The sequence below is a fragment of the Mauremys reevesii genome, linkage group 3, assembly GCF_016161935.1.
Source record: "Mauremys reevesii isolate NIE-2019 linkage group 3, ASM1616193v1, whole genome shotgun sequence".
In the NCBI taxonomy this organism is placed as follows: Eukaryota; Metazoa; Chordata; order Testudines; family Geoemydidae; genus Mauremys; species Mauremys reevesii.
In genome coordinates this window covers 174,774,691-174,799,022 of record NC_052625.1, presented here as the reverse complement: position 1 = coordinate 174,799,022, position 24,332 = coordinate 174,774,691, and the positions used below count along the sequence as shown (strand labels likewise).

At 44.0% G+C, this 24,332-nt stretch overlaps 1 long non-coding RNA gene across 1 annotated transcript in view; it reads right to left on the bottom strand.

Moving 5' to 3' along the window:
* The window catches only part of LOC120400147, a 51,419-nt gene extending 34,129 nt beyond the window's left edge, over nt 1-17,290 (bottom strand). Inside the window, exon 1 of the long non-coding RNA XR_005595566.1 lies at nt 17,198-17,290. This is a non-coding gene — a long non-coding RNA (uncharacterized LOC120400147). The remainder of the gene's footprint in view (nt 1-17,197) is intronic.
* Between the last annotated feature and the right edge of the window lie 7,042 nt (nt 17,291-24,332).

The window sequence follows — 24,332 nt, the reverse complement described above, 5'->3', positions numbered from 1 at the left end:
CTCAGTTATAAAATCATTCAAATATCATTATTTCTTATGTGAAAAGTATTTCCAGAACCATCTGGATCCATATACCATCTATATCCAATCTCAGAATTTAAAATTGAAGACCATCAAGCAATAAGTTGATCTTCTTAGATGGCCTCTGCTTAATTTTTAGTCCCTGGGACTTGTGACTGTAGCGGACAGAGATAAATAATATTCAAAGAATTCAGCTACAGTTAATGACCCTACTTCCCCTCATTACAGTTAATAACTGCTTGTTTAGAGCAAGAAATGATAGGGGTGAGAAAAACACCCAATTTCTGAACCTGAATCTATTTGCCCAGTATCCTGTCTTCCAATAGAGGCCAGTGCCAAATACTTGGGAGGGAATGAAAAGAACACGGCAATTGTCAGAGTGATCCATCCCCTATTCTCTTGTCCCAGGTTCTGGAAATCAGAGGTTTAGGGCACCTAGACAGGGGCGGCTCTAGAAAGTAGGCTGCCCCAGGCAGCGCGGTGTGCTGCGCCGCCCTTCCTCGGTCCCGCGGCGGGTCCCCTCTTCCCGCGGCTCCGGTGGAGCTCCCGCGGCAGGTCCACCGGAGCCCCGGGACGAGCGGACCTGCCGCAGGCATGACTGCGGGAGCTCCACCGGAGCCGCGGGAACAGCGGACCTCCCGCGGGCACGGCTGCGGACGGTTCGCGGGTCCGGCGGCTCCGCTTGAGCTGCCGCAGTCATGCCTGCGGGAGGTCCAGCCGAGCCGCGGGACGAGCGCCCCCTCCGCAGTCATGCCTGCGGCAGGTCCGGTCGTCCGCGGCTCCGGTGGACCTCCCACAGGCATGACTGCGGCAGGTCCACCGGCCCAGCCTGCCGCCCCCTAGATTTGGCCGCCCTAGGCACCAGCTTGGTTTGCTGGTGCCTAGAGCCGCCCCTGCACCCAGAGCATGGAGCATCCTGACCATCTTGGCTAATGTCCATTGGTAGACAGATCATCCAGGAACTCATCTAATTTGTTTCGGACTCGGTTATGGTTTGGGCCTTCACAACGTCCCCTGGCAAAGACTCCACAGGTTGACTGTGTGTTGTGTGAAGAAGTACTTCCTTAGATTAGTTTTAAACCTGCTGCCTAATAATTTCATTAGGTGACCTCGGGTTCTTGTGTTATATTAAGGAGTAAATAATGCATCTCTAGTCACTTTCTCTACACCAGTCATGATTTCATAGACCTCTATCATACCCCCCTTAGTCGTCTTCTCTAAAATGAAGAGTCCCAGTCTTTCTAATCTCTACTCATATGGAAGCTGCTCCAGATCCCTAATAATTTTTGTTGCCCTTCTCTGCACCTTTCTTTTTCTAATCTATCTTTTTTGAGATGGGGCACCCAAAACTACATGCAGTATTCAAGGTGAGTGCATACTATGGATTTAGATAGTGGCATTGTGATATTGTCTTGTTATCCATCCCTTTCCTAATGCTTCCTAACATACCTAACTTAAAAGTTCAGCTGGCTTGGGAAAAATCAGTGCCATACAAGTGGTGACTCTGTCCGGAACTCTATGCCTACCTCAACTAATGCTACCAACTATTATCTTTTTAAAAATTGTACAAGATCTTAAAGGCCTATATCTACAATACAAACATTTTATATATCATCTTTTCATGCCAAGCATATCACAAAACACAGTACAGATATAAACAACAATGGAACAACAGCAGAGGGAGAGAAATTAGCAGGCAATAATGAGATATGAAGCAAAACTGAAAATGAGAATGTTAGGAACTAACAAGTTTGTCTCCCTTAGATCACCAGAGGTAGGAAAAAATTCAACTTCCATTCTGAAAGCCTGTTGTTGTCTGTAGTTAGAGGCATTCAGAAAACAGTAGACTGGTAATATCAAATCACATCTTGATCATATCTCCACAAAGTCCAGGATTGGAATTCAAATCAACATTCCTTTTTCTTTAAACAGAAGCAAAGGATTGTATTAAAAATTACGACTGATTATGGACTACTATTGCTATCCTGTTGTAATGATCATTACTGGCATTTTCAAGTGCTGTACAGATGTGCAAGCACTGTTTACCCATATGTTCTCTGAACCCACACAGTGAAGTGAGGGGGTGGGAAACCATTTTAGGTGGCAGTTTATTCTGAAGGGTAAGGTTTTCTTCATGTTAAATAAATGTCAATATAATTTTTCCATGAGATGATCCAGTAGAGGAGGAGAAAGAGGCTACACTAGGTTTTGAAAAATAAATTACAATCACTATCTGGGATGAGCAATTGGGGTATTGAAAGAAAAAAAAAAGTAGCTCACATTTTAAGGAAAATACTTTGGACTCGACATTCATAAAAACTCCAGTGATGATTGGTGGAGGGTTTTTGTATAACAAAAAGAAATGGTTAGAAACTGATTATATGAAATGCGAATAGAAATAGGGGATGATCCAATCCCCACTATTATTGACATAAGTGGAAATTGGAGCAGACTAATAATGAGCATGGGGAATTGATCAATGTACAATTTCAAGCACAAAATTTCTTATGGATTTTTTTTTTTTGGTATTTGCCAATGAGCTCCTAATTGAATGATCATTTAGGAGTGCAACTGGGCATTAAAAATCATTTATAAAATGCTGCTACACATCAATGAAAAGTCATTTAGTTTTGTTCATACCTGCTCCAGCTTGGTATCTTCTGCAACTTGTGAGAAGTTTGTTCACATGTCTGCTTTAACAGAGAATTAAATTTGCCTATTCTCAGTCCAGAATACTTCCCAGTTATGTCAAGTCATACGCTTCAAATCTTAAACAGAGCTCAATAAATCCAAACAAATCAAATTCTGCACTCTACTAATAGAGGGAATAAATATAAAGTTAGCAAGAGAAATGGAAAGCAACCTTCTCTTACATCCAGATAAGCACCAGATAATTTCTGCAAAAAAAATCTGTCACAAGGTTGTTCACCCAGTGAATTACATTCTTTATCTGAATGAATGTCTACTTGACTCACAAAGAGAGCTGATAAAGCCAAAGTTTTAAACAGGAAAGCACTATGCTGTGGAAATCAATGTACTGGAGCACAGGCCACTCCAACAGATATTAACTTAGTTAGTTGTTGTTCATGTGCATTCACTTGCTTTGCCTTAAAACCTAGAAAAAGAGCAAGTGTTTACAGTCTGCTTTACACAGGCAAGTGATCACTATACTGCTATGCACTACAGAACACACAACCAGATACTAAGAGGAAAAGAAGGTTCTTTGGATTACTGCAGAGTTGGTTCAAGAGGGCTGTATGCCCAACAAGACTCAGTATGAAGGCCAGTAAGTTATGTGCCATACCTTACAGCCTGTAGGACCTTAACAACCAGACTACACTGTCATGGTACAAGAAACTAACCAAAAGCCATTTTTAAGCCATCTAGTGTCCTTTATGGGGTAATGCAGGACTTTTAATTGCTTCAAGCATCCAGTGTTCTGCCATGGAAAGACTAGAAAATTCACTGGTATTGACTTTGTTTCAAAATACTCTGATCACCACCACCTCCAGAACAACTCTGAAATTTTAAAAGGAAATTGTGTTCATTTTAGCTGTCACAACTCTGTGACTTTATACCAGAAAATGATGGAAGACTGTATTACAAAAAGGAAAACACACAAAAAGCGAAAGAGTGAAATTGATGTCGCTGCAAGACTTTGAAAACCAACATTAAAATGTCAAGATGCAATAAAATGCAACTTTAAAAAATAGAAATGTAGGAAGATGGTGTTATATCAAATCTAAGTGAGGAGAGACAAATCTAGTCTGTGACAGCATCACAATGTAGCAATCAAAATGTATGAACTGTACTTTTAAGAGTTTGTTCCTAGATCCTGGGATGAGTGCTTTTCTATGTAGCTACTACAAATATAACTAAATGGTATCAGGGGTGTGCTTTCCTAATTTGCTTATGTTAAATACAAGACTACAAAGATTTAGATTCAGACTTTAAGGCCAGAAGGGTCCATTATGATCATCTAATCTGATCTTCTGCGTAACACTAGCTAAAGACCTTATCCAAATAACCCTAATTATGGCATTAAAAAGGGGAAAAGTCTGCTTTTTTATTTACAAACCTACATTTAATTATTCATCTGCACATGCCCATATACTCCAGTCGTATTCTTGTACATAGCTGCTTAATGTACTTTGCTTGGCCCACGAAGGTGTCCCTTACCCTGTGTGTGCGACCCCTCCCTTTTGGGGGGGGCTCCGGGATCCCTGGGTCAGTACCCTACGCAAGCACCTGTTTATGGGGGTTTGTTGGGCCCCAGTCCAAATGCTGCGAGGGGGGGGTCGATGTATGAAAAAGCGAAGGTGTCTAATGAAGGGGCGGAGTGTAAGCCGTGCTTGACACGCTGGGAGGGGGAAGAGGTAGACACAGCTGCCTTATATGCCCTGACCCTAAAAGGAGAGGGAAGAGTGTGCTGGTCCCAGTGAGTCATAAACCTACCCTGCTGAAGCCAGGAAAAGGACATGACTCCCGACCTTTCAGAGAGATCTAGGAGCTTGCTCTCTCCGAGAGTCCCCGCGCTCCTCACGCCACCCATTGGGTGGTGGTAAAAAAAAAATGGAAAATCTGGTGTATTGACTACACGCACCTAAAACGCCCGTACTGTGGTTTGACCAGTACACAAATGCTCGAGTCCAAGATGCTTTAGACTGTTTGCTGGAAGCCAGTGGTTCTCTGTGTGGGATCTTCGGTGGATACAGTTCATGCCCCCAGGGGATTTCTTCACCCTGCACACATTTCAGCTCTTATGGAGAAAGTTGTGGGAGACATGAATTCCTTGAAGAGCATGAAGAAGACTTCTTAAAGTGCAGGACCTTGTGATATGTGGGCCACATCGTGTCCCAAGAGGGTGTAGTAATAAAAAAGCACTCACTCATGGCCCACGTCAAGCAACTATTGTAGTTAGTAGTGGCTATACCAGAGATGTAAAAACTATGCTACAATTGTAAAAACCTTCAATGATCTTACCAGGGGATACCTTCTACAGCACAGGCTATGGCCCCTGAACCCCTTTGGGCCACGGTGGAATGCCCCTGTCAGTCTTTGCTGACCCAAGCAAGCGCTGTGATGAGTGAGGCTATTTGCGAGAGCGCGAGAGAGAGGCCCAGGCCCAGGCGATGGAGCATGGATGCTGCTCTGGGCCTGCCTGCCTGAATGGCTGCTTCTCTGCTTGTGTGCTATATTGCTCTGGAGACCAATCTCCCCTCCATGCTGCTCCTTGCTGACTGGCAGGAAGCAGCTGCAAGAAATACACATTGTGATATGGATACACAAAAAGCCAAGGGAGGGGCGAGGCAGGCCCAGCTGCGGTTGTCCCACCTACCCAGCAGGCAACTATTTGAGAGAGAGAATGGACCTAAAAAAAACTTCAGGGGACACACACACCCGTGAGACCCAGACTCTTACAAAGGCAACGGAACCAACTAGTGCTGCCGAAAGAGTACAGGGGCTGGCCATGAGGGCCCTGCATACAAAAAGAATGGGAACATTCTAGTAGTGACCGACCATTACATAGGTGCGGCGCGCAGGCATATCATCACGTGATCAGGAAGGCCACCACTGTCGCCGAGTACTATGGGGAAAATATTTTCAGTTTATGGATTCCCAGCCGGATACACCGGATCAGGGACGAGACTTGAGAGTCACCTTCTTGAAGGAGTGCGAGGATATAGCAGGAATTAGTCGAGGACAACGCCTTATCACCCGCAGGTGACCCTCAGCCAGAGGTTCAACAAAACCCCCCTAGATATATGTTAGGGACTTTATGCCAGAGCATGTTGCATTTCTGGTGCACGCCCTACAGCGCCACCAAGAACGATGCGGACGAGTCACCCCATATCTCTTGATGTTTGGCGGGAACATGGCAGCAATCAAACCCGCTATCCTGTACATGAAAAAAAGCTGCGGGGGATGCTACTGCGGGAGCCATCTGCAGCTCGGAAGAATGCAGACCGCAACAAACATCGCAGATGATTCTAGTATTCTCAAGAGTGCAGCCAGGGCCAGGAGGGACAGAGCTGCTTTGAAATTTGGGGCAAATTTAAGAAACACAGATGGAATGGAGAGCAATAGCAATACCTTGATGAGTGAAGGAAAAGACCTGAGGTCTACAAGATCAAACCAAGAGAGTCCAGGGGGCAGACGCAGACAAAAACATAGAACCCATACCTTTGCTCGGGGGGGTGGTAGAGGCAGCCCTGTGAGATGGACCACAACCAGGGCATGGGCAGAACAGAAGGTGCTGTGCAAGCCACCTCCTCCCAATGGAGGCGGCCCCCCCCCTGCAACCTACCACCCCCTAAGCACATCTGAGAGTGAGTCTGAGAGGGAAGACACAACCATGGTGTATCCTAGGATGATGAATCAAAGACTACCTCCCCTTCGCCCTAAACCCCCCCATGGCAGAATTTAGGCCCCCATTCCTCACTCCTGAGCCACTGGTGGAACCCCGTGTAATGACTTACACAGATTATTGTCCCTTCCCTCTTCCTCCAGAACTAGAACTAGAAATGCCTATGCCTATGCTATCCGAGTCTCACAGGGAAAACTCCCCATCCCTCACTCAAGAGGTCCCCCCCTACCACAGCAACAGAGATTCTTCTCCATAGGAGACAGAGTAATAAGACAGTACCAGTGGCTAACTACGATGCACTTACGACCTGATTAGTGATTAGTGAGGAGACACAGGTTTAGGAGCAAGAAAAAGTGGGTGGGCTATCTGAGGAGGAGGAGAGGTGTTGTGTAAGTAGTATAGTAGGGAATGTGATTTGTCGGACGACAACAAATTGGGGGGGGGGATGTAAAGCAGTCAGGATGAGATCACCCTGACATCTGTGGTACATTTATGAGAGTGGGCAAAGGAATTTATTGGAAACACAAACCATAACACACAGCAGCATGCACATTGCAACACACAGAATGGGAATTTATTTTTGCTTTTGGGGCAAAAAAGGAAAAAAAAAGGTTATTTAATTATAAAAATAAGGAAGCTTGAGACTTTATGAAAAATTATGAAAACAAGACATTAAACAAAACTGACTCAATCTACATTTATTAGTAAGGTTCCAAAAAGAGAGAGAGAGGGGGTGAAGTGTGTGTGGGAGAGAGAGGGGCCCCCTTGGTGAGGGCCTGACGGAGGCCTGCCCCCTCTCCTCTCCACTCTCTCCCTGCACTTCTATTTTTGAAACTTTAGGAGTCTATCTAGAGGGTTGCTGACCTGAATTCACATTGGGCCATGTGGCATTGGGCCTCCTACTACTACATGTTGAAATCACACTAAGACTGAGTCACAAAAAACACTAAGAACTAAAAAAGGACATCACTGTGCTGTTAAGTAGTAGGAGTAGCTGAGAAGATCTATCAGCAAAGAGCAGAGTGGAGCAGGCTGGCAGACAGCACAGCAGAGCAGCCCATTGGAGCAGAGCAGGCAGTGGAGCAGTGTTGGCGGGATGGCTCGGCGTGGTGCACGGGTTGCTGCTGGAAGCGGCACAGCTGGCTGGTGGTGGTGGTGGTGGAGGCAGAAAGCAGCAGCCAGAGCAGACGGAAGCGGGGAGGCCGGCCAGGCCTGGCCCAAGGTGTCCTTAGCACCCTGTGTGTGCCCCCCCTCCCCATTTCCAGGGGGGGGAGGGGGGAGATAAAACTTTGACTGTGGGTGTGGACTGACACTGAGACTGAGACTTTGGGTTTTTGGGTTTTTTGGACTTTGATTGGAAGAAGAGACCCTTAGGAAGGAAATGTACTTGGAGGGGTTTTTTTTTTTCTGGTTTGTTCCTCCTTTATTAAATTTTTTTTGCTCTCATCTAGTGGTGTGGGGAAGGGGGAAGCATTGCCTCCTGGGGGCGAGTGGGTGGTAATTGTCCCCCCAGTCACTGGGGGGCTGAGAGCCGGTTTTGCATTGTGTTATTTACCCCCCCCCTTGTTGCTGCCAACTCAGAGGGGCAGAAGGGTTACACTTAATTTACTTTGTTTTTTAATCAGATATACTCTACATTTTGTATTTGCAAGGAAGAACCATTGCAAAACAGTAAGAAGTGTTTCTTTGGTTTTTTTACAGTACATTGTTTACTGCACACTATTTGCTTCATGTGCACCATGGGGGAAGCAAATTACATAGTATTTATCTGGGATTGTAGAATACCAAGCTAATGACTACACCAGCCTTCTGTTTAAATTAAGGACTTAAAGTTTACAGCTCCGGGCCTAAGATAGTATATAAAAATTCTTATAAAAATCATTATTGCTTGGGATTTTGACTAACGAACTAGCAGCAGGATTTATGATGTTTGTAAAACATTTTTGCAAGTTATGACAAAGATACAAATACAGCTTGATTAATCAGTTCTAGTAGTAACTGTTATGGATCTAAATATCAATGTCTCCATTTAACTTTTTATGTTTCAAATAAGAAACTTTGTATTACATGTCATATCAGTAGCATTTTTAAGATATAATAGACATCTGTGGATTTTTAGATCCACTGGGAGATTCCTACAAGGTTGGGGGCCAGGTAGAGAGATTTTTTTTTAAATGATCATGTGGATCTTTTTAAAAATAATGCTCTCCCCCCTAGGAAGTTGATGAGGAGATGCTTTCCACACTTGCAAAATTTATGCATCTGCCTTTTATTTATTTTTTATTTCTAATAGGACTGAGACAGGCTAAAGCCATAAATTCAGATCAGAAACACTTCAAACTCCCAGTCAGATCCAAAACAGAGGGGGTCAATTTTCTGGTTCCAATTTGGAAAGAGGTGGAAATCTCACAACAGCAGCTGATCTCACAAGAATTCCACTACGAAGGTTCCAAAAATCTCACAACAGCTGTGAATTGTTTTAGCCTTAAATCCAGACTCATCCTTTCTTGGCCTTGCACCCAAAAATTCACTTAAACCTATTCCAGATCCAATCACCACTGAATTCCTAAAATAGTTGCACCACTTTGTGCTAAATCCAGCTTCAGATCAGCTGGTGAACTTCATGACTGCATGGTATTGTTTGTCTACCTAGATTTTAAACTAAGCCAAATGAGGTAAATAGGGAAGTGTGATGACAGGAGGAAGCACGAGAGCGCAAGAGGGAGGACTCCTGCCTCATACTGAGAAAGCAGGACGATCAGCAATTTACCTTAAGCACCTATACACAAATGCAAGCAGCCTGGGAAACAAGCAGGGAGAACTGGAAGTCCTGGCACAGTCAAGGAATTATGATGTGATTGGAACAACAGAGACCTGGTGGGATAAATCACATGACTGCAGTACTGTCATGGATGGATATAAACTGTTCGGAAAGGACAGGCAGGGCAGAAAAGGTAGAGGAGTTGCATTGTATGTAAGAGAGCAGTATGACTGCTCAGAGCTCTGATATGAAACTGCAGAAAAACCTGAGAGTCTCTGGATTACATTGAGAAGTGTGAGCATCAAGGGTGATGTTGTGGTAGGAGTCTGCTATAGACCACTAGACCGGGGGATGAGGTGGACGAGGCTTTCTTCCGGCAACTAACAGAAATTACTAGTTCACAGGCCCTGGTTCTCATGGAGGACTTCAAATCACCCCAATATCTGCTGGGAGAGCAATACAATGGTGCACAGACAATCCAGGAAGTTTTTGGAAAGTGTTGGGGACAGTTTCCTCCAGCACTTGCACCAAGAAATAACTAGGGGCAGAGCTCTTCTTGACCTGCTGCTCACAAACAAGGAAGAATTAGTAGGGGAAGCAAAAGTGGATGGGACCCTGGAATGCAGTGACCATGAGATGGTCGAGTTCAGGATCCTGACACAAGGAAGAAAGGAGAGCAGCAGAATACAGACCCTGGACTTCAGAAAAGCAGACTAACTCCCTCAGGGAACTTATGAGCAGGATCCCCTGGGAAAATAACATGAGGCGGGAAAAGGAGTCCAGGAGAGCTGGCTGTATTTTAAAGAATCCTTATTGAGGTTGCAGGAACAAACCATCCCGATGTGTAGAAAGAATCCTAAATATGGCAGGTGACCAGCTTGGCTTAACAGTGAAATCCTTGCAGATCTTAAACACAAAAAAGAAGCTTACAAGAAGTGGAAGATTAGACAAATGACCAGGGACGAGTATAAAAATATTGCTCAGGCATGCAGGAGTGAAATCAGGAAGGTCAAATCACACTTGGAGTTGCAGCTAGCGAGAAATGTTAAGAGTAACAAGAAGGGTTTCTTCAGGTATGTTAACAACAAGAAGAAAAGTCAAGGAAAGCGTGGGCCCCTTACTGAATGAGGGACGCAACCTCGTGACAGAGGATGTGGAAAAAGCTAATATAATCAATGCTTTTTTTTTTTTGCCTCTGTCTTCATGAACAAAGTCAGCTCCCAGAGTGCTGCACTGGGTGGCACAATATGGGGAGGAGGTGACCAGCCCTCTGTGGAGAAGGAAGTGGTTCAGGACTATTTAGAAAAGCTGGATGAGCACAAGTCCATGGGGCCAGATGCGCTGCATTCAAGGGTGCTAAAGGAGTTAGTGGATGTGGTTGCAGAGCCATTGGCCATTATCTTTGAAAATTCATGGTGATTGGGGGAGGTCCCAGATGACTGGAAAAAGGCTAAGGTAGTGCCCATCTTTAAAAAAAAAAGGGGGGGGGAAGGAGGAGGATCTGGGGAACTACAGGCCAGTCAGCCTCACCTCAGTCCCTGGAAAAATAATGGAGCAGGTCCTCAAGGAATCAATTCTGATGCACTTAGAGGAGAGGAAAGTGATCAGGAACAGTCAGCATGAATTAGACCAAGGGCAAGTCTTGCCTGACTAACCTAATTGCCTTCTATGATGAGATAACTGGGTCTGTGGATGAGGGGAAAGCAGTGGACGTGTTATTCCTTTACTTTAGCAAAGCTTTTGATACGGTCTCCCACAGTATTCTTGCTGGCAAGTTAAAGAAGTATGGGCTGGATGAATGGACAATAAGGTGGATAGAAAGTTGGCTAGATTGTTGGGCTCAACGGGTAGTCTGCATATCTGTACAAATATGTGCTGTGCAGTAGGCTCCAGTTCCATAGTAAAATGGAGTACACAATATCATACTGCAGGAAGTGATAAATGTCTTTTGAAGGACATGTATAAGTGACTGAGACTCAGAAGAGTATTTAAGCATTTGGGACCGTATCTGACAAAAATGGCACCCATATCTCCAGAGACAGCTACCCATACCAGGGTTAAACATTTCCATCTGTGATACCCTCAGGAATTACTTCTTTGGGTAATCCTTGCTGGTGCCCATATACAACAAAAGGACTGAGGAGTCCTCTCAAGGTAAGCATATTGCTTCCAATGCCAATGCCTGCAGGCTGTTAGACAACACCAACCATCAGCATCAAGAGTGTCTTTTCCAAGGTGCAAGGGGCAGCACGAGCAAAGTGCTTTCCAGCAGCCCCAGAATTCTCCGAAGCAGGCAAGTTCTGAAATTGTCACTTTCCCTATTTGTGTGTCACATCATTCTTGAATACTAATATCTGTGTGTTTGCCACTTCCCTTTGATCATCTTATAATGAAATAGTTCCTTGCTGGTCTTAACTACTTGATCATGACATCAGAGAGCACTGAAGTATGCAAAGTTCCTGAGTTTTTACTGGTGAGGTATGTCAATGTGTATAAATCTAGATGCAAGAGAATGAGAGCAGCAGAAATTCTGCCAGCCTTATTTGCATAACAGTGAAATGCCAGTTTATCTACTGTACATAGGAACTATTTCACTACATCACATTTTGTACAGACCTGTTACACCTTTTTCCTCCAAATTTGCTTTTTTTAAGATTAAACATTAAATTATTGACAGAATGAGTCAGAAGGACAAATCTGGGATGCACAAGAAGATATGATTACCTAACAACAGATATTTTCTGAAAATTTGGCATTTTCATAGCAGTACAAAATTTTCAAATGTCCACTAATAGCCTACGTCTGCAGGTTTACTGTTCCCAGGTGCCCAATTATCAATTTTATAGCAGCATAGTAACAACTGTGCTGATTTTGAAGAACTTATTTTAAATAAATAAACAAACTTGTTACAAAAAAAATCACTAGAGAGATCAATATATTTTGCTTCTTTTAAAGGCAACAGAAAACTTCAATCCAATTATTCATTTTAGCATACTTTTATAGCATAACTAAAGCTTACAGCAAACATCTTTCACAGCATTTTTCTGGAATAAAAACTAATTCCCATTCGCCTTAATTACAAAGCAAAAGTGAAGGCTGGGGAAAAAAAATTACGTTACCTGTTGATATCTGTCAGTGGATGTCTATGGAAAAAAAAATCAGTGTTCACAAAATCATCAGATAATCCTAAAAATGTGCCAACAGGTTCCCTTTTCATAGCCACCCAGCTTGCAGAAATAAAGTTGTTAAAATGCTGCTGCTCCTCACTGAAAATTATGGAGTGGGAGAAGTAGTTGTGTGATTCAGTGTTACTAATAAAAATGCATAGATGCAAGCTGAAAGCTGAAGATTTAGAACCTCAGAGAATTAGCTCCCAATTAGAGCTGAGTGAAAGATCTAAATTTCTCCCTGGTGGGAAATTCTGATATTTTGACATTTATTTTTGTCCCTAATTGGGATGAAAAGTTAAAATATCAATCTTTCACCGAATGAAAAGTTCTGAAAAAGATGTGATTCTAAAATGGCAAACTGAAATGTTTAGACATTTTCAACTGAAATATTTCACCATACCTGAATCTAAATGTTTTGTTTCAGTGCTGATCTGAATCAAAATGTTTCATATCAGGTTGAGTCAGTTTGACATTAAAAATTGCATCTGCCAAAGTGTGATAGAGCTTCCTGGAAGTCGTAGTGTATGTGCTTTGTACCCTCATTTGTTCCAGTGGGCTGGGATCCCTAGTCACACTATATCTCCCATGATCCATCATTGGGGTCCATCAGAGGGAAGACCTTGCATCATGGTAGAGCTACTTTGGTGAAGGAACTCAGCTCACAGGACAAAACGGGGGCATGAATCATCTACAACTCCTATGAGGCAGCATGGCTCCTTAGACAGCTGAAAACGATGTTTAAGATTGAACTAACCTGAAACAAAATATTTTGTTTTGATTTTCCTGATTGCAAAATTGAAATTTTGCAGACATTTTCCTGAGGAAATTTTGATTTTGTAGAAACTGCATTTTCCATTTTAAAAAAAAAAATAGTTATTTATGTAAAAATTCCTGATCAGTTCAGGTCCCAAGTAATTCACAGTTCACAAATAAATTGATGTCTTCACCCATCAGATCCCTAATCTGCAGCCAGGTTAAAAATAATGGACCAGATCCTCAGCTCATGTAGGGCAGATCCTCTGAAATAAATCTGTTCATTTATATCAGCTAAAGATCTGCCACAGTATGTTTATTTTGAGTCCTTTCTATAATTTTGCTGATGTATTACAAAATATAGAGTGGTTAAATTCACTAAGCCTTCTTCCCTCTCTATTCTACTTCCTTCCTGTTGTTCCCACCTACCTTCTTAATGGCAATGGTTCCGATTATCCTCTCACTAATATTGATGTGAATCAGGAACAACTAAACTAATTAAACTTTCCCCTTAATCAAATGACATATAGCCATGTAAGTTAGAGAATATGTAACTGTCCAGTCTTCTAGAGGGCATAATGTACACTCTTCTGTATTTGAGTAGTATGGATCTAACCCTCTTGTCTAATATTAATGTCAAGCTCTTCTATAGCATTTTACACCTATAGATCTTACAGCACATTATAAAGGAGGTAAATATAGGCACTTGAGAAGTAACTTGCCTATTGTCATCCACCAGGCCAGTAGCAGAACTGGGAACAGAATCCAGGTCTCCTGAATCTCAGTCCAGTCCTCTATACACTAGCCCATGCTAGTTCTAGAGTGCTAGTTATACACCACATAGAACCTGGGTCAGTCTAGTGTGGATGTTATTCTATGAGGCATCTGTAACTCTCAGCAAAATTGTGCACCAGGATGCTAACATTGGAAACCATCAAATGTTATTTTCTGCATGTGCTTTTCTTAATTGTCTGTGGAATCCAAAATTTTGCCGTTATAAATATCAGTTTTTAATCAAGTCTATACACCACAAATGAACTATTTCCCTTAGTAGATTGACATTTATGTTGTTATAAATTCACCCACATTTAAATATATATCAATATGTAAGCAGAGTCAGAATGGTCTCTACCCTGACATTTGGTGGTGAGCTGTGGAAAAGAACTTCAGGGGCTGATCTTGTTTGCATGAGCACACCCACCCTGCCAAGCATGATGGACTGCTTGCCCAAATGCTGAGATCACGGAGAGCTGTGTTAAGGGTGTGGGTGGGCTGAAGACAAGCTGGCAAGCGGCTAGCAGGATGGCTAACAGAGAGGAGCAGATAGCTGAGAGTTGCAGCTGGCAGAGCTGATAGCAGGGTGGCTGGTGGAGCGGAGCAGCTGGTGGTGAGGACTGCAGCATAACCCCACAGAGAGGCATGGCAATCAGCCATCAACCCGAGCAGCGGAGCATGTAAGATGCCCCCCCCATACCTCCCCCACTTCCATCCAGGCAGGGGGAGGTAAACTCTGCAGATGAACTTCTGAACTCGGGAGGGGCTCCACTGAACAAGGTCAGAAACTGTGGGTGGGATGACTGTTGAGCTGCTGGGAAATGGGAAAAGGACACTGCCAAACTTACTTGGGAGTGGGTCTTTTGCTCATGGTTTGTGTTATAAATCCTGTTTGTGGTGTTTCCCCAACATAATGCCACATTGTTTCCCTCCTTTATTAAAAGGCTTTTGCTACACTCAGACTCTGTGCTTGCGAGAGGGGAAGGCACCCAGGGGGTGTATGTAATTGTCCCAGGTCATTGAGTGGGGGCTTGAGACAGTTTTGCATTATGTTATTGAAATGGAACCCCGGTATACTGAACCCGGCCCTTGTTGCTGCCAACTCTGACAGGCAGAAGGGTTACAAATAGAATAACTGTTTACAAAGTTGTTTTACAATGTCTCAATTGTTGTCTTAATATTATCCACTCCTCTTCTTGAGCCTACCACCCAATCATGCTACAAATACCCTCAGCATTTAACTCTTCAGGCAAAACCCTGAAAGGACAGATGAGCTTTACACTGTTCTGAAGAGCAATAGATTAAAACACTATTGGACCTATGAAGGAAAGCAAAGTCTAGAGTCTTGCCGTCGGCTCCCACATATTGAAATCTAGAGACTTCCTAAAGACCATGATTGTGAGCATGTTGAGCACAGCTGTCATGAGAGTAGAGAGAGAAAGAGGCAGTTCGCAGGTAGCTAAGACTCAAATTGTATAGGGCTTTAAAGATGGATATCACTACCATAAAACGTACCAAGAACAAACAGAAGCCAATGCAGTTATTGGAGTAGTGGTGTAATGTGCTCTTTACCCAGTCTTGCAAATCAAGCAGTCTCACATTTTTCACTAGCTGTGCCTTCAGGAACAGCACCACTGGGGGCATATTGCCACAACCCAATCTAGAGCTCACAAAGGCATGGATGATGATGGTGAGGTCTACATTGGAATTAAGGAGCAGCCAAGGATTTCGCAAGACCCCCAGATTGCAAACCTTGTTAATAAAAGAAACAAGCAAATATCACCTCCATCATCTCCGCTGAACTGAACGTTCCCCACCACCACCACCACACCAGCAAACCTCGCTAGCTCTCATGCAAGCTTCAGTCTGGGTAGGAAAGACCATTTACTGCCTGGGTTCAATAAGAAAAAAAATAGATGGGCTAATAGACAAATGCTGCCTAAAATCAGATTCATAAACCAGAGGATGAAGCCATAAAAACCATGCAGAAACCAAAATGCACTACACAGAAGTAAGTAAATGTGGGTAGAATTGTGTGCTCCTGCCCCACTTTTGATTTCCAACATAAATTCTTTATTTTTAAGATTGCTAGCGCCCACTCTTTCCTCCTTACAGTGCATCTTTTACTAAAGCAGTGACCACAGAACATGCATCTTAACTTCAACAGATTTAAGATTTTGTAGGGAGACCACAACACACCACATCACATCCCATGTGGTGTGACCAGACTGGAAGGAAATAAAATAACATTATACTGGACATGAAGGAGCAATTTTCAGAGAGAAATCATAGCTGAGTCACCTGGCATTGAGATTTTGTACCAAATCTCAAAGCTGTTGAGATTTCTATATTTTGGTTGTTGATATTCAGAAAAATGAATTTTTTTCTAATTATTTGTAAAGGATTTATAGTAGGATGTTTTTTGTGGGGGCAACCTTGGCAAACATACTTTTTAGAAAAACTGAGAAAAACAAAGTAAATGATTAGGTTCCCATCCCAGCAAATACAGTTACATCAAACTGAACCAAAATTAGATGGCAATAGAAAAAAGAAGTGATCCTGGTGAAACTTCACAGTTCACTGGTTTATAGGCAGAGACATAAGACTTTTCAAAAAGTTTGCAATACTTGGCTAGATGCAATAAATAAAACAGACTTCTCAATATGCAATCCACGAGCATCATCCTGCTAACACACACGAGAAGTATATGAACTCAAATGGGACTACCTGCATGCCATGAAATATTATTAATAATCATGTTTATTACAGTAGTGCCTCAGGTGACCAGACAGCAAGTATGAAAAATCGGGACAGAGGGTGGGGGGGTAATAAGTGCCTATATAAGACAAAGCCCCAAATATCTGGATTGTCCCTATAAAATCGGGACATCTGGTCACCCTAGTAATGCCCAAGGACCAACCAAGAATGGAGCCCCTTTGTGGCAGACACTGTACAAATAGAGAGTGACAGGTAGTCCTTGCTCCAAGTGCTTAAATCTAAATAGACAAGACAGATGCAGGATGCGGGAAGGAGTATAAAACACAAGCAAAGTGATCACTGTGATGACAAGCAAACATCATGTTAGTTTCATAATGTTTTGGAGGGTAGGTGTAGCTAGGTTTGGGGAGGGTTTTTTGAGGGGGTGCTGAGTGCTGTTGTTTTGGGGAGCATACCAGCTTAATGTTAATAGAAGTGAAGACAGAGGGATGCTGAAGGATGGGGGCAAGGATATGGCATGGAAGAAGACAGTAAGAGGTGCAGGTGCAGAGTGATGCTGAGATGAAGAGATTGTGAGGGAGGGAGAAGACTGGCATCAACAGCCAATCACCGCAGGGCAGAGAAAAATCAAACCTGTAGAAAGTTCTCTGAATCTCTGAAGATCCCTGCTTTGGCTGCTTCTGTTGGAGTCTCTGGCTGGTTCTTCTCAGCAATTTTCCACCCAACCACCACCTGGTGAGGGCAGATGCTATCTGGGTCCTAGTGCCCCATGGTGTGAGGCAATCTAGGTCCTAGTGCCCCATGGTGTGAGGCAATCTTCCTTCATAGTTCTGGCTCCGGAGATACCAGGCTGATAGCTGGGCCCCATTTTACTCCCCTCCCTTCCCGTGCAGCAGTCCCTGCTTTGGCTGCTTCCAGCAGGTAGGGGCAGCTGCAGATTCTCTGTCTGGTTCCTCTGCAGTTACAGTTTTATACATAAACGTGTATAGGAAATAAAAGTCCTGCTAGATGTCACAGGAATGTCCACACACTCATTTTTATTAAGAAAATTTTAAAATATCAAATATAAATGATCTTGTGCATTTCCCCCATCCAGCTGCTAGATCACCAGCTTCTAAATATACTAATTTTTAAATGATCAACCAATGTCCTTTTTTCAGTCCCACCCACAAGATCTCACTCTGTTATCCCTGATTGCATGATGCTACTATGTATTATCTTCTTTAAAACCTTCAAAAAGCCAGCCTCCCACCAATGCTCATCTTCCCGCAACTTAACTCTCTTCCAGTATAGGATCTGAGCAGAATGCAGTGCATGGGGGGAGAACATCTCAGATCATGAGCCCTCTCTCTGCTGAATACAAATTCAATAGACAAGCAACAGTGTGCTTACCATTCGGAGGGATTTGTTCACAGAAGTCGTTAGTGTATCACAGCTCTAGGAATTACCTTCAGGCAATCTGGCTTCATGCCCAACCCCTCCACGTGAACTTTCCTGAAAATAAAACACCAGAAAGTATAAAAATGTATTGACTTGTCTGCGGAAAAGATTTGCAGGCTGTTTGCTTTCTTGTAAAGTAAAAAAATAACAAGGTTGATGTGAGCAGAGAGGCATAAAGTAGCTAAAACCTGTCAATAAAAAAGACAAAGCATTATTCTGCTGAAAGTCATTCCATTGGGGATTCTCTCTAAAAGCAAGCTTTGTTTTCAGCACCAGGATTTTAAAAGTGCTTAGATTTATTTATTTATTTTTAGAAATGTGGATAGTCTCAAAAACACATGAAAGAGACGGTCAGTGACTATCTCCACTGTGATGATTGTTTCATCATCTGACCAATAATGAAGCACATTGTGAAAAGAAATCCCCATAGAATTCCATGCTCTTAATGCAAAAAATCATTACTAGGACCCATTCCAAAATAAACCAGGAAGGGAGAGAGGAAACAATTCACAGTTTCCTAGAAATTCTTCCATCGGGGGAAATGGTGTTTCTCCCTTCAGAAGCAGCCAACCAGTGCCCACTCCCACTCCCCATTTGAAGCCCTGCTGCCACCAAAGATTCACCAGCCACATCTAGCTTGGACATCCACTCCAATCAAACCTCAGGGGTTGTCCTCAACACTTAGAGGCAAACCAGTGAAAGTTAATACAGTCCCACTTCCCCTACAAGGGTTTAAGAAGAAGCATTGAATCAAGGACAGTATTAGCCACACTCCCTGGAACTGAAACCCCACAGAGAAGCTTCTCTAGAGCCAAGGAACGAGGACAGCATTCAAACACACCTCCACTCCTGTGCAGATACAGACTCCGCTGTCTCTATCACAAATAGAGACCAGCACAGGGCCCCATTATCAGCACAATGGGATCCTGGTCAATGACTGGAGCTCCAAAGCGCTGCCACGATACAACTAATAAATAATAACGAAAAGCCTGACCCAGTCCTGCACTCATCCCTGTGCAGGATAAGGCCCTTTGTATGTGATATAGAATATTTTAGTCGGTTTCCCAAGTTGCTTTGCTCTAAGACAGTACGAGCAGCAAAGTTCTTGTTTAAGTGAACTTGTTATGGATAAAGATGGACAGTGGCCTGTTATTTGCCAGTGTGGAAGGCCCATGGCCTGAGCTGTTATAAAAAGAATTCATAGGGGACTGAGGTTTAAATATCCATCCATCCCATCCTCCTTGGGTTTCATCTTTATTTCAGGACTTCTGGCTTAACTAAAACACAGACTTGGCAAAACTCCTTGGCTGCTGCATTCCTACCATGTAAGGATAAAAATCAAGAACTCAAAATAACTGTGCAAACAGATTAGCTTTTGTTACACCTCAGAACTCCCTAGTGTGGCTCTGGTCAGAGAAACCACACACCTTATCCCACAGGAGCACTCCAGCCTCACATTAAGGTGCTGAGCCTAACTACACTCAGGGTACGTCTACACTACGGGATTATTCCGATTTTACATAAACCGGTTTAGTAAAACAGATTGTATAAAGTTGAGTGCACGCGGCCACACTAAGCACATTAATTCGGTGGTGTGCGTCCATGGTCTGAGGCTAGCATCGATTTCTGGAGTGTTGCACTGTGGGTAGCTATTCTGTAGCTATCCCATAGTTCCCGCAGTCTCCCCCGCCCCTTGGAATTCTGGGTTGAGATCCCAGTGCCTGATGGGGCAAAAATAATTGTTGCGGGTGGTTCTGGTGTAAGCAGAGTCAGGATGAGCCCTACCCTGACATCTGGTGGTACATTATGAGGAGTGGGCAAAGGAATTTTAGGAATGTGCATTTGCATTGGTAAACCCACTCCACTTAGCATAACACACAGCAGCATGGGAAGGTTATTTTCACACTGTGGAATCCCCAATTTCTTTGTTATTGGGGCAGGAAGGAAAAAAAGGGGCTGTTACCTTAATTATGTGAATGAGGAACTATGAGACTGCTTTATGACAGAAATGACTCAACCTACATTAAATAGTACTTGCCAGACAAGGGACAGGGGTTCCAAAACCCAGTGAAGGGAGAGAGGCTGGGGACTGGTGTGTGTACCTGATGGTATGGGCCCCTTTTGAGGGCCTGGAACACCAATTGCACTTCCTCCTCTCTCCACTGTTAAAGAGCAGAGCTAATTTTGAATTCTTTAGGAGTCCATCTAGAGGCTGCTGACCTGAATTCACGTTGGGCCATGTGGCAGTGGGGCTCTCCTACTACAAGTTGAAATCACTAGGAGCTGAAATCACTAAAAGAGCTAAGCTTACTAAGCTAAGATCACTGAGTGCTGTGTTAAGTAGTGGGAGAGCCTGAAGATCTATCACCAAGCAGCTGGCAGAGCGGAGCAGTCTGCAGCAAGTTGGAGCAGCCCATGGAACAGTGAGCAGTGTGGAGCGGTTTGTGGGGGACGGCTGACGTGGTTCACGGGTCTGCTGGAGGAGCGGCACAGCTGGTGGAGTGGAGCCAGTCGTGGTGAAGGCTGCAGCAGAACTCCACGGAGAAGCGGGCAGTCGGCCCTGGCCCACGTAAGGTGTCCCTAGCACCCTGTGTGTGACCCCATTTCCACCCAGGCTGGGGGGGGGGTAAAACTCTGCAGATAAACTTTTGAACTCTGGGGTGGCACTGACCAGAGACTGAGACTTTTGGGTTGTTGGACTTTGGGGTGATTGGACTTAAGACCCTAAGGACAGTGCCAAATGTACTTGGAGGTGGGTTTTTGCTTATGGTTTGTGTATAGTCCTGTTTGTGGTGTCTCTCCAACGTGATGCCACATTGTTTCCCTCCTTTATTAAAAGGATTTTGCTACACTCAGACTTCGTGCTTGCGAGTGGGGAAGTATTGCCTCCTAGAGGCGCCCGGGGGGGTGGTAGGTAATTGTCCCAGGTCACTGGGTGGGGGCTCAAGCCGGTTTTGCATTGTGTTATTGAAACGGAACCCCTGGATACTGAACCCGGCCCTTGTTGCTGCCAACTCAGAGGGGCAGAAGGGTTACACTGGGTAAATGTCGTCAGTCACTCCTTCCTCTGGGAAAGCAACGGCAGACAATCATTTCGCGCCCTTTTTCCCTGGATTGCCCTGGCAGACGCCATAGCATGGCAACCATGGAGCCTGTTTTGCCTCGTCACTGTCACCGTACGTGTACTAGATGCCGCTGACAGAGGCGATTCAGCAGCGCTACACAGCAGCATTCATTTGCTTTTGCATGATAGCAGAGATGGTTATCAGCCGTTCTGTACCCTCTGCTGACATTGTAAATTGGCAATGAGATGACGGTTACCAGTCCTTCTGTGCTGTACTGTCTGCTGCTGTCATGGGTGCCCCTGGCCGAGGTCGGCCGGGGGCGCAAAAGACAAAAATGGGAATGACTCCCCGAGTCAATCCCTCCTTTATGGTATCTAAAAATAGAATCAGTCCTGCCTAGAGTATGGGGCAAGTGTACTAGAGAACCAGTGTATCAGAGAACCAGAGACCACAGCCGCTCCGTATCAGATCCCACAGAAATGATGAGCTGCATGCCATTCACAGGGGTGCCCCTGCAACAACCCCACCTGTTGCTTCCCTCCTCCCCCAGCCTTCCTGGGCTACCGTTGCAGTTTCCCCCCATTTGTGTGATGAAGTAATAAAGAATGCAGGAATAAGAAACAGTGACTTGTTAGTGAAATGAAATGAGGGGAAGGCAGCCTCCAGCTGCTATGATAGTCCAGACAGGACATTAAGCAGTGTGGGGGAGAGGATCCCAGCATCCCGCTGCTATGATAGTCCAGACAGAACAGAATCTTTTCTTTACACATGAAGGGCGGGGGCTGATGGAGCTCAGCCCCCTGTTGCTATGATGGAGACGGTTACCAGCCGTTCTGTGCCAATTACTGGGAAGCAGTAGCACTCATGGGCTGATGATGAGGATGGATACCAGTCCTTCTGTACTGTACCATCTGCCACAAGGCTGATGATGACGATGGATATCAGTCATATTGTACCATCAGCCACCAAGGAGGGGGGGGGGCGAGGATGCTACAGTTCACTGCCGCAGCATCGCGTCTACCAGCAGCATTCAGTACACATAGGGTGACATTTAAAAGAGTCAAGAGACGATTTTTCCCCCTTTTTCTTCTGGGGGTGGGGGGGGCGGGTAAATTGACGAGCTATGCCCTGAACCACCCCGGACAATATGTTTGACCCTACAGGCATTGGGAGCTTAGCGAAGAATGCAAATGCTTTTCGGAGACTGCAGGAACTGTGGGATAGCTTGAGTCCTCAGTCCCCCCCTCCCTCCCTCCATGAGCGTCCATTTGATTCTTTGGCTTTCCGTTATGCTTGTCACGCAGCAGTGTGCTGACTCCCTGCTGTGGCCTCTGTCTGAAGATTTTTTAAAAATGCTTTGGAATTTTGTCTTCTGTAATGGAGCTCTGATAGAACAGATTTGTCTGCCCATACAGCGATCACATCCGTACGGTCCATGCTGGAGCTCCTTTTGGATTTGGGACTGCATCGCCACCCGTGCTGATCGGAGCTCCACGCTGGGCAAACAGGAAATGATATTCAAAAGTTCACGGGTCTTTTCCTGTCTACCTGGCCACTACATCTGAGTTCATATTGCTGTCCAGAGCGGTCACAGTGGTGCACTGTGGGATACCACCTGGAGGACAATACCGTTGATTTGCGGCCACACTAACCCTAATCCGATATGGTAATACCAATATTAGCGCTACTCCTCTCGTTGGGGAGGAGTACAGAAACCAGTTTAAAGAGCCCTTTATATCGATATAAAGGGCCTCTTAGTGTGGACGGGTGTGGCGTTAAATCGGTTTAACGCTCCTAAAATCTGTTTAAACGCGTAGTGTAGACCAGGCCTCAGCTACACTCTGTTAGCTCCCAGGTGGGAGTTCTTCTCTGAAAGGACTCTGAAACCTCACTGGAAGTTCACACAAAAAACTCCAGGCCACTATCTGTTTCTGCTAAGTTTTCTCCTTCTAGATGGGACAAAAAAAGGCAACAATGTTGTGGGTCCCTTCCAGTGTGCACTGAAAGACCTCCTTAGAATGCCTGGCTATTGATATTGTATCAAATGTCTTGAGAGTATCCAACACCACTCCTAGAGCATAAGGGTAAAAAACAGAACTAGCAACAGCTGCTGAGCTGACAGGTTCCAAAATACTGGTACTATCCAGGACAGATGTCCAAACAACACATAGTGAATCCATTCAGATAATAGAAGAGCAGACCCAAAACTTCACCTGAACTTGAACTTCACCTTTTTGTGCTTCTGAAAAGGTCAGTTTGCTTTGGGGTTGTTTGCTTGCTTTTCATTTTCACTCAGAGCCCCCACCACACACACACACACACCCCTCTTAGGGTTTTGGCTACAACAGACAGAACAATAAAAAGGCTATTTTCAGTATATCTGAATCTACTCGATTAGGAAATAGCACAAGTCTCCCAAGACAACTTGTACTAGTGTGATTCTTAGTACAGTTGACAAAGCAAAAAAAGGTCTAGATCAGTGGCTCTCAACCTTTTCAGACTACTGTACCCCTTTTAGGAGTCTGATTTGTCTTGCGTACCTCAAGTTTCACCTCACTTAAAAACTACTTGCTTACAAAATCAGACATAAAAGTACAAAAGTGTCACAGCCCACTATTGCTGAAAAATTGCTTACTTCCTCATTTTTACCATATAATTATAAAATAAATCATTGGAATATAAATATTGTACTTACATTTCAGTGCATAGTCTACAGAGCCATAGAAACAACTCATTGTCTGTATGAAATTTTAGTTTGTACTGACTTCACTAGTGCTTTTTATGTAGCCTGCTATAAAACTAGACAAATATCTAAATGAGTTGATGTACCCTTTGGTAGACCTCTGCATACCCCCGGCAGTATCTGTACTCCTGGTTGAGAACCACTGGTCTAGATTAATCAGAGAACTGAACTATCCAATGTTTTGTGGTTTGCTCACCAGTAATCCAAACTCCCTACTCAATGAAGATAACCACATTTTCAAAAACTTGTAGACCATTTTCTGTAATAATTAAAAGGGTGATCATTTCCATTTGTCTTTAAATATTACAAAAATAGTATCAGTTGCTGTCATTCATGGATTAAGAAAAGTACATCCCTTATCCTGCAAGCAGTTATGTGCATGTTTAATTTTACAACCATGAATAGGCTCATTGACGTCAATGAGATGACTCCCCCCGTGTTAATTGTTTGTATGATCAGGCTCTGAAAGACTTATATACCTGTAAGTATATATTGCATTATGCCATAGGCATATTTAGGA